The following is a 12705-nucleotide window of genomic DNA, read 5'->3' on the forward strand; positions in this document are numbered from 1 at the left end:
GCCCTGATCTCAGTTGACTCTGTTACTGTAAGTTTCAATTTTATTTATAAAGCACATTTACAGTTTTTTTCTGAATTGCTAAAACACATTTTTTGAAACCATCCCTCATTTTCTCAAAACCTTTAACACAAATCCCAATTTCAAACATAATTCACAGAACCCCTGACTCTTTCAGCAAAATCAAACAATCCTTCAAAACCATTTCACTTGTACTCAAAATCAAACTAAGCTTTCAAATCATACACACATAAGTCTAAAATATCTATATACCTTAAAAAATTTAAAACACAACATCCAGGACATGTGCTTACAGAAAAATGCATGTTTATTGTACATAACAACACACTTGACAAATACTGTTAAAAATATTGCTGTAATCACAAGTTTAGTTCAGTGAATATAGTGAATACGTTACTGTAAGTACTGCAAGTAATAGTAAGTTTTCAATATTACTGTAAGCAGCACTTGTATTTTGTAAAAAGTCAACAATCCAACTGCAAATTCTGTCCAATTACATCGTCTCTGGTGTCCTTTTCTTCCTCATACTCTTCATCTGCCTCTCAGACTGTTTACAATCCACACAATTGGTAAAAAAAATACCATTAGATAAAAGTGTGTAGAATTTTGAGTTGTTGTGTTTACTTGATGATAACGGTGTTGTAGTTGTGTTCAACTTTTGCCTGCCTGTGTTTAGCATTTATAAAACAAGTGCATTGCAGTGTGAAATGTGTGCTTTAATGTGTTCAGTGTTTTGCAAAAAGAGTGCATGATTTGACAAATGGGTTTAGGCCACTATGAATTTGGTTCAGAGATTAGGGTTTAGTGTTTTAGCAATTCAGAAAAACTGTAAAAACAACCATAGTGCTAAACAATGTCAGAATACACACACACACAAAAAAAACAGAGGGGGATGTTTGATTTCTCCATTTTTTTCATCTGTATAAAACAAAAGCCTTCTTCTGATTTCAGATCAGAGTTGGAAAATCGTTTGGTCTTACAATGGGACAAAGCAGTTCAAAATATTTGTTTTGCATGAGACCACAGGACACATCTGGTTAAGCATGAAAGGACAAAGAAATAAAACTTCCTATAATTTTCTAAGACTAGACAAAACTATCAATTTTATAACCAAATTGTTTAATTTCGTAAAATTTCTTTATTACTTTTATATTTCCTGTAATATTCCTGTTTTTACCATTTGTAATTATTTGTTCACCTCTAACACAATACAGTATCTAATGCACTTTTCTGATTCAGTAGCCAATGAGACTTCATTATAGATTCCATAATTGAAAAAAATGAAGCTTAAAGGCAGGGTGCATGATTTTTGAAAAACACTTTGGAAAAGGGAGTCCGACCGAGTACCGATACACACTAATACCCAATCAGTAGTAAGGGACGTGTCTACTTACCGACATAATTGCTTGGGTTGCGTATATGTGGGGCAGGTCTATCAAAAGAAGGTCCAGATTCTTGTGGTAGGGGCGTGTTTGTTTAGGTGATTTTAAATTGCAACTTTGGCTTTTTAGAGATTATGCACCCCGCCTTCAACCCGGACATCACACGTGTAAACTTGCTTAGCAGAAAGCTGCTTTTTCATTTATCTTTGTCAGATGTTCTGGATACTGTGTTCTGCTCTTTAAACACCAGGTGGCGCTCTATAGTTACTCATTAAGTGTACAGTACTGTACATTGTTTAAATTAAAACAAGTAAAACTTTGTTAATTCTGTTTAGTACTGTTGTTTTTTTGTAGTGAGAGACTTTGATAAGGATTAATTATTGACAATTGTTCAACTACACATTTCTGTTTTTCTCTTATGTGTTCACTCATGGTTAGATTACTCAACAGCATGGGCGAGGCTAGCCTCTTTTTAGGGGTGCTTCAGCACCCCTAAAAAGAAGCTCAGCACCCCTAAAACTTGGAGCAAGAAATTTATTTATTCTAAAATGTTTGTTCGTCTTTGACAAGGTTAAATAATGTCCAAAACATACTCCGTAGTTTGTGGTTTAAAATGTATATGTTAAGGTAGAAAATGAAAACCTCCCCGCTTAGCAAATGGTGTCATCCTCTTCTTTTACTTCTCTGTACCTGCATCGCTTAGCCCGAGCGTGAAACACACGCAGAGTGAGAATCAGTTAGGCTACCGTGTGTCTCAATCAGATCCCTTGTTCAGTAGTCAGGGCACTGATCAGGGAGTCGGCCATTTTAAGGGCTGTCTCAATCGCAAAATCCGTTCAGTGCACTGGAACGTTCGTTCCCTAAAAATTCCCACAATGCAACGCAAAAACCAGTGAGCATCGATGTTCCCTATGTTCCCTAACCGGAAATCACGTGACCTTTTCTGACGCCCGCCACCCGAACATCACGTGATCCAACTCAATAAACTTTATGAAATGTAACAGAACTTTTATAAAGACAAACGTTTGTTTTAGTTGTAAATATAAACACACATTGCTACACAGTAAGGGACCACAATCTACTCAATATTTAAAATAATAATATTTATTTAAAATTGTAAATATATTTATTACATTTAAAATGTAATTATATGCCTCCAATTTTATGCACAGATATGTAAGAGAATAATGACAGCATTTTCCACAATGTACTGTTTTTTTAAAATTAAGTCAGAGATGTTGGTTTTGCCGGTTGTTGATGAGTAACAGCTGTGAATAATCACAACGCGCTTAAGCAGCCACGTGACAGAAAAATAAGTGAACATTGTCCCAATGTGAAGTGAGCTAGGGTCCTTACCAGTGCCCGAACCTGTGTACACGATATACTGATTCACGACCTCGGGAGCTAGGGAACGAATTGAGACACACGGTTAGTGTTGTGATGCAACTTATTTGTTCAAATCTTACAAAATGTTTACGTTATGTTTATAATGAGCGAATACATCACGAATCAATCTTTCAAGCCGTGTTTTGTCTTATACTGAATCACCATGGTACACGTATAATAAGTGTTTATTTTCGGATTATTTTAGTCCGGCGAGTACCCGCGCGCTGCGGAGTAGTACAGTACCTGGGTGACTCCATAGACTTAAACGGAGAGAAGTAGCGTCGGTTACAATGTTCTTCCGCAACTTACGCATGCAGTTTTGTGCGTCTCAGTGGGTAGTTGCATACGTGTGTCTTCGTTGTTAAAGTTTATTGTATGATTTATCGTTAATTTGAGACTTATTTTAACAATCGGGAGTCATGTAAACATGACGTCATGTGCGTCTTTTCTGGTCAGTCGTCATGAAAACATGGCGTTTGGAACAGAGTGAAAACAAACTACATATTACTGTATACCACCAGTACCGGTAAGTTATGTGTGAAATCACTAACTGTCTGACTATCAAAATAGACAATAAATATTTTTTTAGTTTGTCACATGTAGATTAATATGAAGGGGATAACGTTTTTAACCCTTAGTGCAGGAGTCACACGTGTTTTGCTTTAGACATATAGTAAAGGTAATGGTTCAATTAAAGGACTGTTAAAAGAAAATCTGCAAATTAACAAACTATTAATAAACCTACCATATGTTGTAGGCATAAAAGTTATAAATTAGGAGATTTGTCATTTTGACAAAGGCTTAAAACGACACACTGTATATCCACATAAAACCATACCCACACTGCTGGTGTAGCCCACCTTTTGTCCTGAGACTTTAATATGGCATTAATGGAAAAAAGTGCTAGCTCGCCACTAATTAGAAATAAAAAGGTTGGCAAAAAAATGCATCTCAAAACTCATCAGATTGATGCTTTAAAATATGTAATTTTAAAAAAAGTTCTAAGGGGGAGCATGCTCCCAGACCCTAGAGGGGTAATTTTCTTCTCATCTTTTTCACCCCTGACCCGTTTTCATGCCTGAAAGGTCTCCAAAAAATCTGGATTTTGGAGTTCGTTGAACCAATGTTAAAATGATAGTTATTTTACAATAAACATATTATTGGTTTCTGTAGGAAAAAATAGTGGATGGTAGCAGTGGAGCTCATTGGGTGCTCAGCACCCCTAAAGCTCTAACCCTAGAATCGCCTCTGCTCAACAGACATTTATTTTTATATATTTACTTATACAGAACTAATACATTAATTATTTGCGTATTAACAGCTTTACAGACATACAAATTTTGTACGTATTCCTATTCATAAATATTAAAATCGCAGGCATTGGCGTTTCTTACTTAATTAATGACATGTTTTCAGACATGTTTTCTGACTTATTTAAGACATTTAACTACCTAAATGTTCATGACTTTCAGAGAATTACAAAATGTTAAACAAAACGGCACTTTAAAACCATAAAATGAATAACATTTCTATAATAATTTAACCATTTTGTAATATTTAGTTTGTTTGCCCTTACACACACAAAAACGCATTTTCTCCTTTGCAATATTCTTCTATGCAACAAAAGTTATACCAAAACACAACATAAACTCACAAAAGATGTTCATTTTATTTATTCGCTGTAATCCACATCTTTAAAATTCATATAATTGTGAGGAACAGATCTAAATTTAGCCTCTAAGGTGGAACCACTCAGGATTCTCTCGCATTGCAGTCTTTCCTTTCACATTGGATAATAATATATGAATGTATGCATTTGTTAATTTCAATTACAGATCTCTTTGTTTTATCTTTTGTTTTATCACATTAGGTCAAAAACATGAAAAACAATATTGATTCACTTACATCATAAGTGGGAGGGTTTGGGGCACACAGTGCTGTGCCCCAAGGTGGATCTGAAACAAGCCAATCACAAGTCTCAAGTCACATGCTTTTAACAAATTTACTGACCTACATACACACTCATTTTGGTGGCGGCCCAGACACATAAACATGACACACACACACACACACACACACACACACACCATTACAACATACATTATGTAAGGAATAATTGACGATGGGCCTTTGAATTATAAGAAAATAATGCACACCCAAGGTGCAATTCGGCACAACTGCGGGAATGCATTATTTTCAAATAATTTAAAGGATGGGAGTCAATTATTCCTCTTATACCACGGTTACCACAAACATTGCTCTGGTGCCTATTTTAAAGACATTTGACAAGATAGGTGTGCGGTTATCAGAAATAAATGCATACCCACGGAACATTTCTCAGCCAATCAGAATACAGCATTCAACAGACCCGTGGTATAAATTATGACTAACAGTGAAATAGTACAACTAAATGTTTTTATTTTGTATTTATTTGCACTATATATTTAACTTTTTTTGGTAACATGTTAAAGTAGCTTTCCTCTCTTGCCAACTTTTTCGGTTGCAGCTGGTTATTTCAATGACTTGTTGCCTGCTGGTCTATTGTTGTGGGGACATTTATATGCTCTGTAACATGATGCTAGATGAAACAAACTGTGATTGGTTGTTTGACATGTTGGTCAAATGACCTTGGTGGGCATTGGCCAAAAAGTCTGCCATAAATTGGCTATGTGAGACTGTTCGCTACCTAACTGGATTTAGGCCGATCCTAGCCTGATTTTAGACCTTACGGTAACAAAGGATCAGGGGCGCTGCTAAGGATTTTGGGCCCCATGAAAAGAATCTTGACAGAGCCCCCAACACAGCTGATACTTTTTTCATATTAAGTTACATAAAATCATGCACTTTTATGGTATTTTGACTACCAATGGGGTGAGAAAATTTTACTTGAATTAATTGTTTAAGAAAAAATAAATATTATTTCACAATTTTTTTTCACCCCATTGGCAGATCATTTTGCTTGTTTTAAGGACAATTTCACTTAAATTGTATATTCATTTGTCTTAAAACTAGACTCATTTACTTAGGTCATTTTGCTCATCAATAAAGGAATGGTAATTTAAGAATTTTTAGCTATTTCTACTGAAAACAAGACAAAAATACTAAGTAAGAAAGTCAATTTTTGCAGTGTTGAACGTTTAACTAAAACTGTGTATTGTTATTTTTTCCAGCGTTTTCTTGACCTAACATGGGGAGAAAATTGAGTTCCCTTATCATGCACTTTTAACACAAGAACGGCCACCAGCAGTCATTTTAACCGTAACATTTAAACGTATGCATTGCAAAAAATTATTTTCAATAATTTTTGGCAAAGATACGGCTTACTGTGCCGTATCTTTGCCAAAACTGGCCCAGATTTGTTTCATCATAAGTGGGCCACACTTGTTACATTATATCTGGGCTGCTTTAGGCTCACACACCTATTAGCTAGTGCTTACTGTACCGTATCTTTGCCAAAACTGGCCCAAATGTGTTTCATCATAAGTGGGCCACAATTGCCACATTATATCTGGGCCACTTTAGGCTCACACATCCATAAGCTAGTGCTGACTGTGCCGTATCTTTGCCCAAACTGGCCCAGATGTGTTTCATCATAAGTGGGCCACACTTAATTGTTTTGTTACATTATATCTAGGCCGCTTCAGGCTCACACACCTATTAGCTAGTGCTTACTGTGCCGTATCTTTGCCAAAACTGGCCCAAATGTGTTTTATCATAAGTGGGCCACACTTGCCACATTATATCTGGGCCACTTCAGGCTCACACACCCATAATCTCGACACAATTTTGGGGGCTTCTCTGGGCCCCCTCTTACTCGTGGGCCCCGAGATATGTCATTGTTTACCCCCCCCCATTACAGCACCCCTGCAAAGGATACATCATTATTACTTGCAGTGTCAACAATTTACCAAGCGACACAGAATTAAGTCAAACATAACATTTTATTAACCAGGTTAGAAAATCTTAATTCAAAAGCCAGTGCAATTTAAATTCAAACAAGGAATACAATGCAATAGTATTTTCATTGAACAGGAAACATATAAAAACATTGCATACCTGGTAAAAGACGACACACAGAAGTGCATGAGATCTGTTTAAAGATTCCTCAAGTAGACTAAAATACATAAGGACACAAAATCATGGGGTTTATTTCAAAATAAACCTAAATTTTCCTTAAATATCCAGAGAGAACAAAGCATTTTAATAATGATAGGAATTTGATACTGATTGGGTCTTGGGAACTAAGGCGCTGTACGTTATTAGGAACATCTGTTCAATGTCTCATTAATGCAATTATCTAATCAACCAATCACATGGCAGTTGCTTCAATGCATTTATGGGTGTGGTCCTGGTCAAAACAATCTCCTGAACTCCAAACTGAATGTCAGAATGGGAAAGAAAGGTGATTTAAAGGGGAGGTTTAATGCTATTTCATGCATTCTGACCTATTAACACAGTTTAGGAGTTGTAATCCCCTTGCTTAACATAAGCAAAGTGTCAAAAAAACATTTGAGCTTGTGACAGAGTATTTCTGGGTCAAACTCACACCTCCATTTTCATTCAAGTTTCGTACAATTTTTTTCGACCGGGGGTATCCGTTGCGACTGATTGACCCCATTTTCCTTATATGGCCCTTCCTCCCAGAACAGAGCACCCACACGTCAATCAGAGTGAGAGCGAGAACGCGCATTAGCATTGCTCCGTCGAGAGGTCACAGGTATCAGTGCACAGCACGCGACAACTTTGTTTAATCAAGATGGTTCGACAAAAGAAGTGCATTTTTGGATGTAAGGAGAAGAAAACCTTGTTCAGCTTTCCAAGTGACCCTGTCTTAAAACAGCAGTGGATGCAGTTCGTTTTTCCCGGACAGCAACGGAATTGCGATTGGGTTTATGTTTGTTCACTGCATTTTGGAGACGACTGCTTCACAAACAAGGCTCAGTTCGACGCCGGATTTGCTAATCGTTTACAATTGAGAGATGCAGCGGTCCCAACTTTAAAAGACCCCGTTCAGGAGACACAACCACAAGCAGTAAGTAAATTCAAATCTAACGCGTTTTCTAGGGAATCAACGCAAAAGTGCATATACTGTAAACAACACAAACAAATAGCGAAGTAAAAGTCTATGGATAATCTAACGATACTGTGTGTATTACAATGGATTTTGCTTTGATTAAAATCATACGTGTCTAATTGTTTATTCTAACGCCATTACAATCTAAATGGTTTGCTCCGACCATTCCTCTCGCTCAAAGTAACGTAATTCACCTCTAGTAAGTTAACCAGTCCAGGTAAACAGCAATTGAAAATTGCTAGGGAGAGCAAGACGTAAATGTTGATTATTGTTTTCATAGTTTTAGAGTGCAGCCTTGACTAATAGGCTATACCGCTCATCTGTTTGATTGTAAGCATTGCAATGTGATTACTGTGAAAGTCACGTAACACACGAAAATCTTATTTTTATATAATTTATTTTTAGAGCACATCTACTCATGTTCCTACCAGCCTGTCTTTAATCAAGCACATGGGATGTCAAACAGAACATATACCTGCTGTGTCTGTTGAAGTCCAAGCCAACCCAGAAAAAAAATCTATAGGCATTCAATGTACATTTGCTCCATCTCTAAAGACAGCTACCACACAGGTCTCCTTTGCAAAACAGACAGGACATTTTCGAAGCAAGGGTATGTATGTATGTAATATGTAATAGTTATTACTACCTTTGCCTCATTGTCTTTGTAAAGTCTATTATGTTGAGTAATTGTTAATGTAATCTAATAATATACATGTATTTTCATGTCTTAGGCACACAGGCTACAGTATTTAATGTAAGTGTTGGTACAGAGACTGCACAACCTGAACCATGGAGTCAGCTGTCATCTACACCAATAAAGGTTTCTACATCCAGACTTGGTGCAACACCTGCTAAGCGGCCTCGTATGGAATTGCTGGAAGAAGACGAGGAAGAGGATGAAGTAAACATTTCAGATATTCCACAGCCTCATGATTCCACATATGAGCTTGGTGACTCTGCTGCAGATACTGAAATCAGGTAATGTTTTGCAAATGTGCTTTCTTACTACTCCTATTTGCTTTGATATTATCCGTAATATTCTATGCTCTGTCGTTATTTTTAGTGGGTTGGAGGACACTTATGATTACACTTGACACAAAGTACATTGTTTTTGAATACTCTCTCAGAGAGCTTTTTGAAACATGTCCTTTGTGCAAGCACAACTGCGATGTCCAACGACGTCGAATGGGGACATTTGTGTCATTCAGTCAGGTCTGCGAACACTGTCAATATACCAGAAAGTGGCAGAGCCAGCCGGTGAAAGGAAGTACCCCGATTGGAAACCTGCAATTGTCAGCTGCAGTGTACTTCACTGGTGCATCATTCATTCAAATGGATAAGGTATTCATTTGATTATTTTGTGCTGATTGCTTTAAATCGCTAAATACACACCCCATAACATAACATGTACTATGTTGTTTACAGATTTGCAGAGCAATGAATCTCCAGATACACGGATACAACACATTCAGAAGGCATGCACGATTGTTTCTTGAACCATCAATTTATTACAAGTGGAAGATGGATCAGCAGGTCATGTTCCAGCAGCTACAACAGCAGGGCAAAACTGCATTGAGTGGCGATATGCGTGCTGATTCTCCAGGTAATTTGTAACATTACATTAATTGTATGTTGGCAATACTTTGTAAACGTGATAAAGTAAAATGAAATTTATAAGGTTCAAATTGTGCTATAATAACTAAAAAAAAAATACATATTTTATTTAGGATATTCTGCGAAATATGGCAGCTACACTTTAATGCATCTGGAAAGCAATAAAATTGTGGACATTCAACTAGTACAGGTAAAGATTGTTATCCAGTTCATATTAATACTTCCTGCTTTTTGTGATTTGGCAATCGGTAATTTGATATGATTTCTCATAGAGCAACGAAGTCGGAGGCAGTGCACACATGGAGAAGGAAGGACTCAGAAGAGGTCTTGATCTTCTGGAGTCCAAACAGTTAGACGTGGACTATATTGTAACTGATCGCCACCCACAAGTGCAGAAGTATCTAAGGGAGAGAAATGTCAAACAGTACTATGATGTTTGGCACCTCGAGAAAGGTAAATTGAATTAAAAACAACACCCATTTTTGTATTTAAAAGTATAAAAGTTATTTTTAAAACTATTGTTAATGCATACGTATCATCAAGCATCTTCAAAAATTTTGCTATGAAGTTTTTTATTTTTTGTGCCAGGATACGTCAGTGACCTGATGAGATTGCTGTTCACGGAGGTATTTGACAACCCTGACACCTATGTTGAGGATCTGCGGAAAGTTCCTGTTCCAGAGGACCTATCAGCACAGTTTGAGAGGCCAGCAAAGGAGGATCTTATTGCCCGACATGTCTCCAGGTTCAATCCAGCGGTGGCCGGAAGCCAGTGTAGTTCCCTCCAGCATCAGGAAACTCCTGACGAATCCGCAGGAAAACACATGCAGGAATGACCACGCGCACATGTCTGCCAAGATATCCCCAGCACCAGCTAACAAAACTGCGATAGGCAAGATACCTAAAACGCCTGGCAAAAAATGGAAAAATTAGTAAATGTATGTTCTCATTAATGCATAATCTTATCTTGTTTTGTGGTTAATATATGCACATGTGTATAAATACACTAAAATATTATGTCTTTGTAAAAATAACAGAGAAAATAACAAATATTTTGGATATATACAATGTTAATATTGGTGTGAAATAAACATATTTCTACAAATGGTTTTGGTTTGATGATAAACACAATATCTATTATTTAACAGTAAAATGTTTGTAACTATTATCTTGAATACTCTCTCCTCCTCTGTTCTCCTCCTAAGTGGTCCATAGTCTGCTCTGTAAATGTTGTTTATGTTTTGAAGTGTATAAACATTCAGGCAGTTGGCCTCCAGTCCTGGATGTTCTGTCATACACTGTAAAGAGGTTGGTGCTTGAATTAGTCGTCTCCTTACCTTTATAAGTATATAAAAACAAATCACGTCAGATATGTAATTTACAGTAACAAATCTATACAATTTAAGTGTTCTTTGCAACGTTACTTTTTATAGAATGAGGTAAGTACTATGCAGGCACTTAATTTCATCATCTCTGGTTGGATAATGCCCACAATTTTTATTGTTATATTTGAAATAACATATAAACATGTTATTAAAATAATAACAGTTTTTAAGAAAAACTACAATTAATTTAAAAGAAATACAATGTCATATTAACTCAAATATTTTTTAAGCTATAGTAAAAACACTTTTACCTGTTGTATTTCTTGGCAGCAAACATTTTCTGCCTCAGTTGGCATTGTACTGCACCTATGACATTTACACCTTTTAAACAGACAAATGCAGAAAAAACATCAAGTTTTACGTCGTATTAAAAACAAACAAACAAACAGCGGGTAAACAAACAATGACTAATTACCAGATAGAAACGTCCTGTTGTAATCGTTGCTGCTGTTGTTCCTGTTGGTCATTTACTGACTCTGCATCCGATTCTGGATCATAAATGTAAGGCTGTATCTGACTATAAGCCATAGTTATTTAACAAGTTTAAGTTTGATTTCGCACGATCTCACAGCTGTCGGATTACAATCCAAAGGCTGCGCATGCTCGTAACTCTTTAGCTCCGCCCACCGCACGCCCTCAAGTGTCCACCGCACGCCCTCAAGTGTTCGTGTTTTCCCGACAAAAATCGGAAAGGCTGTTTTTTCTTTTATAAATATGACAACACAAAATACTTTTTGGACATATGAAGGATGAAATACTTCTCTACAGGTAACCAAGATAAACATTAGATTGGCAGAAAAGACGTGTGTTATGTGAGCTTTAAGCTATTTTGAGCGTGGCATTGTTGGTGCCAGACGGGCCGGTCTGAGTATTTCACAATCTGCTCAGTTACTGGGATTTTCACACAAAACTATTTCTAGGGTTTACAAAGAATGGTGTGAAAAGGGAAAAACATCCAGTAGGTGGCAGTCCTGTGGGCGAAAATGCCTTGTTGATGCTAGAGCTCAGAGGAGAATGGGCCGACTGATTCAAGCTGATAGAAGAGCAAATTTGACTGAAATAACCACTCGTTACAACCGAGGTATGCAGCACAGCATTTGTGAAGGTACAACACGCACAACCTTGAGGTGGATGGGCTACAACAGCAGAAGACCCCACCGGGTACCACTCATCTCCACTACAAATAGGAAAAAGAGGCTACAATTTGCACAAGCTCACCAAGATTGGACAGTTGAAGACTGGAAAAATGTTGGCTGGTCTGATGAGTCTCGATTTCTGTTTTTAGAGTCAGAATTTGGCGTAAACAGAATGAGAGCATGGATCCATCATGCCTTGCTACCACTGTGCAGGCTGCTGGTAGTGGTGTACTTTTCTGTATTTTTTCATGATCTGATGAATCATTTGTTTATCCCTCCAATTAAGAGCTCAAAACTCAACACAAGCTCAAACATAAAAACTCTTATTACTCTTGCATTTGGCTAAAAGGAACTTGACCCTCAGAGTGGATCCTGTATAGCTGATTGTAGCAGTTTATTAGTCATAATAAAGGTCAGCTATTAAAACTTTAGTTTCAAAACGACCTTTATTCACACATACAATGGGTGAAATGTGTGGGTTTCCTGTTTGCAGTGGTAGATATATCCGTTTGTTTCTATAGGCAAATGCGTGCCATTGTCCATATTAGTATTGTTCATTATTACAAATATTTATCGTATTCCCAACTAACAGCTTACTATTTGAGTCATATTTTCATTATCTTTAAATATAAGGATGTATGGTTTCACTACCACCCTTATGATGGAAATGGTTTCATTAATTTGATGTTGAAAGTTGGTAACATCACTTT

At 36.9% G+C, this 12705-nt stretch overlaps 1 long non-coding RNA gene across 2 annotated transcripts; it reads right to left on the reverse strand.

Annotated features, from left to right (window-relative positions):
• Window positions 1–9476: 9476 nt before the first annotated feature.
• LOC135749957 (uncharacterized) lies at window positions 9477–11676 on the reverse strand. 2 transcript variants are annotated; one of them, XR_012337861.1, is made up of 3 exons: window positions 11111–11676; window positions 10653–10811; window positions 9477–10384 (listed from the first exon to the last, which is right to left on the reverse strand). It is a non-coding gene; the product is annotated as an uncharacterized lncRNA (long non-coding RNA). The 2 variants fall into 2 exon arrangements; XR_010532535.2 differs by having other exon boundaries at window positions 10638–10811.
• Window positions 11677–12705: the final 1029 nt, after the last annotated feature.

This window comes from Paramisgurnus dabryanus, chromosome 1, assembly GCF_030506205.2.
Source record: "Paramisgurnus dabryanus chromosome 1, PD_genome_1.1, whole genome shotgun sequence".
Taxonomy (NCBI): domain Eukaryota; kingdom Metazoa; phylum Chordata; class Actinopteri; order Cypriniformes; family Cobitidae; genus Paramisgurnus; species Paramisgurnus dabryanus.